Genomic DNA, 6220 nt, shown 5'->3' on the forward strand with positions numbered 1-6220 from the left:
TGTCACTAAAATCATATTTATTTCTCCATGAATTTATTTATAACTTATCAGTTATTTCAAATAAATGACACCTATCACATATGTAATAGCTTCAGCTTAGAAGCAGTACGGAGATGGCAGGGTTCCATCTTTTCATGAATTTTTCTTTCTGTAGTCTCAGGGTGTATGTTATGTGTTCCATGTGGTAAATTTCCAATACTTTCCCAGTCCACATACTATATGTCGGAGGGTCAGGTTTTAGCCATTTAGTTGTTATACATTTGAGAGCTGTTGTAATAAGTATTTGTAAAAGATATTTTCTACCATCAATGCCTATTGGTGTTAGGCCCAGTAGTGCCACAGTTGGATCTTTTGTAAACTTTTGATGGAATATCATTTCTAGAGCTTTAAAAACCTCCTCCCAAAATGTTTTTAATTTTGTACATGTCCAGAATATGTGGGTATGGTTGCCAATTTGTGTACCACAATTTCTCCAACATGTATTAGAGTATGCTGGGCCCATTTTAGCCACTATTACTGGCGTCCGGAAGAATCTCATTATTGCCTTCTACTTGAATTCCCTCCATGAATTAGAATTGGTTACAAGATGGGCTCCAGTACATATTTCATCCCATGTGTCCTCTGGTATGTCTACATTCATTTCGGTTTCCCATCTTCTTTTTATCTGCAATGTATTATTCAAAGTCATACCTGAAAATATATGATAAAAACAACCTATAATTTTCTTACCCTCGTTTCCAGCTTGTAATTTTAACAGAAACTCCTCAATTGGAGTGGGCTCCAAGACTTTATTCCATTCTTTATGTTTAGTTAAAAATGTCCTTAATTGTAAATATCTAAAGAAATCAGTGTTAGGGAGAATGAATTCCTCTTTTAGTTGTTCAAATGATTTTAGACTTCTACCCATATGGAGTTGGTGTAGCTTAGTGAGTCCCTGTTCTGACCACTTCCTAAAACCTGCATCCATATGGGAGGGAGCAAAATCCTTCATAAATCCAGTGTCAGTTAGTGCTGAGATTGTTTTCGGTAATCCAAATGATATTTATATTTTCCTCCAGATATTTAATGTGACTCTGGTCCATTCACACATTTGAGTGACCCCTAACAGGACATCTATGAAAGGCAAGGCCTGTAGGGGAGTAGCACACAAACCTTCTTCTATGTTTAGCCAGCATGTATCTGAGAGATCCTGAATCCATATTGTTAAGGGTCTTAACTGTGCAGCCCAGAAGTAGTGTCTAAGGGTCTTGGGAGTTTGAGGCCTCCATGGGATTTAGGAAGTTGTAGTGTTTTCAGTCTAACTCCCGGCCGTCGTCCTTGCCAAATGAACTTTGAAATAAGTCTATCTAAGTTATCAAATGTGGATTTTGGAATATCAATTGGCAACATCTGAAATAGGTAGAGAAGCTTAGGGAGTATATTCATTCATACACTTTCTATACAACCTAACAGAGATAGTGGAAGAGTTGACCACCGGTCCAGATCCCTACTAATATTCTGAGTTATAGGTTCGTAGTTTGTATTATATAGGTTTTTTAATGTTAGCGGAATTTGAATGCCAAGATATCTAATACCATCTTTTGGCCATTTAAACCCACTCTGAAGTTTGACTGATTGTGAAATATTACCACTTATATCCATAGCCATGGTTTTGTCTACATTTACTTTATAACCTGAAAGGAACCCATACGTGGAAATAAGTTATTTTAGGTGAGGGATTGTAGTTGCAGGTTCAGTTAAATATAAAAGAACGTCATCTGTGTACAGCGATAATTTATGATGTTCTTCACTTAATGTCAGTCCCTTTATGTTAGTGTTGTCTCTAATGAGTTGAGCTAATGGTTCAATACAGATATGAAACAATAGAGGTGACAGGGAACAACCCAGTCTGCACCCACGTTCAAGGACAAAACGATCTGATAAAAACCCATTGACTTTAACAGCAGCTTGCGGATTAGAGTATAGTGTTTGGATCCACTTAATAAGACTTGGGCCAAATTTAAAACGTTTTAATGTTTGGAATAGGTATTTCCAGGATACTCGGTGGAATGCCTTTTGGGCATCAAGCGATAATATCATAGCTTCCTCCTTCTGCGTTTCTGGGTGGGTTACAATGTTCAACAATCTTCTGATATTGTCTCCATAATTTCTCCCTGTAATAAACCCGGTCTGATCTGGATGGATAATTTGGGTTATAACTCTATTGACGCGTCTTGCTGAAATAGCTGTTAGTATACGTAGGTCTGTATTCAGCAATGATATAGGCCTGTACGATTCGCATTTAGTGGGATCCTTGACTTCCTTGTGTATGAGAACTATGGTTTCCTCCTTCCAGGAAGGAGCCATAGTCCCAGATTGTAGCGCATGATGATAGGCTTTTAATAGTAAAGGTGATATCGTCTCTTTAAATGTTTTATAAAATGTGTTAATGTATCCGTCCGGGCCAGGGCTTTTATTGTTTTTCAGAGTAGAGATTACCTGCTGTATTTCTGATTCCCTGATCGGTTCATCTAGCTCTTTTGCCATAGACTCAGATAGCTCCTGTAATTTGATATCTTTCCAGAATTGGGCCAATTCCTTATCGTCGGTGCAAGTATCTGTATTACTATACAAGGATTTGCAAATTCCTGTGAGATTTCGTCTGGTCTTGTAAATGTTGAATTATTGTACTTTAACTTGTGTACAATATTGGATGACTGCTGTTTTTTCAGTCTTAATGCTAACAATCTACTTGCCCTGTTAGCATTTTCATAATATTTTTGATTGGTAAACCTTGAGTTTCCCTCAATCTTTTCTGTAAGTAAGGTGTTTAAATCTCTGCGAGCTTGTTAAGAGTATCAAGTAAACAAGAGGTTGGTGTTCTCTTATGTTGTTGCTCCAGTTGTTTAATTTTATCCTCTAAATCAGTTTGTTTTGCTTCCCTTCTCTTCTTTTTTGCACTTGCGAATGAGATAATGCAGCCTCTAATATGCCTTTGCACAGTTCCACAGAGTGAGAGGTGATATTTCAGGTGAGACATTTGTATCTAAATAATTTTTCAGTTCAGTTTTTATAAATGTAAGGAAATCTTTATCATTTAGAAGTGAGGCATTCAATCTCCACTGTTTGCTTGTAGGCCTGTGACCCAGATTCCATATTAGGTCAAGCGACGCATGGTCAGACAGAGTAATTGGTAAAATCTTTATATCTTCTATCCTGTGTATCTCTGATTTGAGAGTAAAAAAGATCAATTCTTGAATAGGATGAATGTCTATGGGAGTAAAATGTGAAGTCTCTGCCTTTGGGATATTTACTTCTCCAGACATCTACCAAACCTGACTCTATGGATAAATGTTTTAGCCTTTTGCTCATTCTTGGTATAGAGGCCCTCGAGGGAGGATGTCTATCCATAAACTGAGACATAACACAGTTAAAATCCCCTCCCAGCAGAAGGATACCCGTACTGTGCTGTAGTATTGTAGTAAATATTCTACTAATGAAACCAGGTTCGTCCTCATTTGGAGCGTATATGTTCATGAGGGAGACTTGTATTCCATCAATAGAACCATTCACTAAAATAAATCTTCCCTCAGAGTCTTTATGAACTAGATTTGGTGAAAAATGTACCTGTCTATGTATTAAAATAGAAACCCCCCTCTTTCTGCCTGATTGGTGCGATGAGTAAAACACTTTATCGGCCCATGATTGTTTCAGTTTGCCATGCTCTGTATCAGGTAGGTGGGTCTCTTGCAAGAATGCAATCTGACAATTAGTTTTTCTTAATTGGTTGAGGATTTTCTTCCTCTTTATGGGGCTATGGAGCCCTTTGACATTATAGCTTATAACCTTAAGTGATCCCATGACTCAAATAGTACGACGAGAGTAGGACATGACATTTAGTAAATGTGTGGGTTTGTGTATAAGTGTGAGTGAGGAAATTTGACAAGATAAGTGAAAGGTAAGGTAGGTATTGTGGGGATATGTATTGGGAAGGAGGGGGGACATGTGGATGAAAAAAAATATATAAAATAAATAAATTTAAAAAAAATAAAACTTAAAAAACTTAAAAAAAGAGTTAAGAATATGAAAGCATCATACCTATCTAAGGAATGCAAACACATAGTTATCGTCTTGTACTCAAAATACTTTGAAACTAAATATACAGCTGTATTATTAATACTTTTAGGATCCCCGGGGAACAGTGGGATCTGAACAGATTGAACAGAACAGAACATGAAAAATATAATAAACTCAACCAACATTAGAGTCTGGTCAGTCCTTTGGGACATGGTCCCTGGCTGCAGGTCGGAACAGGCAGCTGTGCAAGCAAAGTTTGAAGTTGCTGGCCTATGCTTGGGTAAAAAGCCAATCAGAATAATTATAGCAAGCAGCTCAGGCACCTGCAGAACCTCATCATGTCATTTATGGACATAACGATATCTTAATGCTGATGTGGAAATATATTGTATAGAAAGATTATTATTAGAGGTATGAATTCCCTATTTAAGGGTATGCATGAAAAAAAGATGTAAGCATAACAATATACTGGTAGCCTATCAGTCCTGAAAATAGTAATAATAGAAAACAAAATGTGACCTAAAAAAGTATGTCACCTATTAACTACACCATACAGGCCAAAAAGTAAATAATGCTTGATTATATCTGATCCTGTACGACACCTGCTACACACCTCCCTCACGTATCTTTGTCTCCCGCCCGCAGCATAATAACTGGCGTGTCACCGCCACTCGGCGATGCCACAGTGATTCCCTGTCTCCCCCGTAGCATCCTCCTGACCTCCATGAAGGCCGCTCTGGCTTTAGCGACATTTGCTGTGTAGTCCGGGAATATGGCGATCGGACTTCCTTTGGAGTTGAGTTGTCCTGCTCGGTCGCTTTCCTCAGAATGTCCATGGCGTCTCCCTCATTGTGTAGTCTTGCGATTATTACGCGTGGTTTGTCCCCCGGTCTTCTCTGCGTCAGGCTGCGGTGGGAGCACTCCACCCGCACCTCTTTCTCCATCTGCAGCACCTCCTGAATAAGTTTGGAAACAGCTGATGTGGATTTCCTTCTTGTTGATATGTTTGATGATGAAGAAATTCGCCGTTGAGACAGACTTGCTTTCAAAGAGTATCATTTTTATTAACAAGCAGCATCTCCAGGCTCGCCATGGTTCGACCTGGGAGAGATCCAGCCAAAAATGATCTCCCCCGAACACACAGAGACAATCGTCTATATGCACCCAAAACATCTGCTTTTCGTCATGGGTCATAAAAACCATCATGTAACACATTCTCTTACACAACACCTTAAGGTAAACATTCAACTTGAGGGGACTCTAAATCTCCTTCAGATACAAATTCTCTCCAGATGTATAGTTCTAAACTTAAAGGAGCAGTATATTCTCTCTGTCCTAGATACTTCAGACACTTCACAGCTGTGGGAGAGCTTGATCCCGATTGCTCCGGTACACCGATGATCCGTATATTCCCTCTCCGCATCCTGCCCTCCACGTCCTCACACTTTCCTTGTAAATCTTTCATTTGTTTATTGAGGTCTTGCACGTTCACTTGTACCGACACGACTTCATCAGACCAAGTTGACAGCCCCGCTTCAACAGTTTTTACATGGGCCTTCACCTGTTCAATTTCCTTGCGTATTGCGGCTGTGCTGCTAGCAATTTCAGTTTCAGGGAGTGGAAATCCTCTGCCAAGGCGCTCTTTAGCTCTTCTCTTATAACAGAGGATATTTCTTTTCTCAAGGATGAGAGGATATCAGCTTTGACGGATGTAATATCCATGATGGATATTTCCGCAGGTGCGGCCTTATCCGGGCTGTGTGAAAATGAAATTATTAAGGATTGTGCAGGAGCTCTGAAAAGGGCGACTTACTCCATTCGTGACTCTCTAGCGCCCCCTAAATATGTGATTTTGAAACAAAAACTTCTAAATAAACTCGTTGTTGAAGACGAGGTCTGAGTAAGTACTGATTGACACGTATGACCCAGAACGTCCACCAGATATGTGTGCTTTGTGTGTCCGCTCCCTCATCCGTCAACACCCACAGGCTGAGTTCTCAGAGCGCAGCACGGAGCAGCACCGCTGGACAGCTGGAGTCACCAGACCAAGGAGTTCCCACAGTAATTACAGAATCAAGCGCAACATCGAGAGATAACACGATGTATGCGGTATAAAACCGTTATAAACACATCAACAAACACACAGAAAGTCATTGTTCTGAAC

The sequence above is a fragment of the Labrus mixtus genome, chromosome 2 (genome assembly GCF_963584025.1).
Source record: "Labrus mixtus chromosome 2, fLabMix1.1, whole genome shotgun sequence".
NCBI classification, from domain to species: domain Eukaryota; kingdom Metazoa; phylum Chordata; class Actinopteri; order Labriformes; family Labridae; genus Labrus; species Labrus mixtus.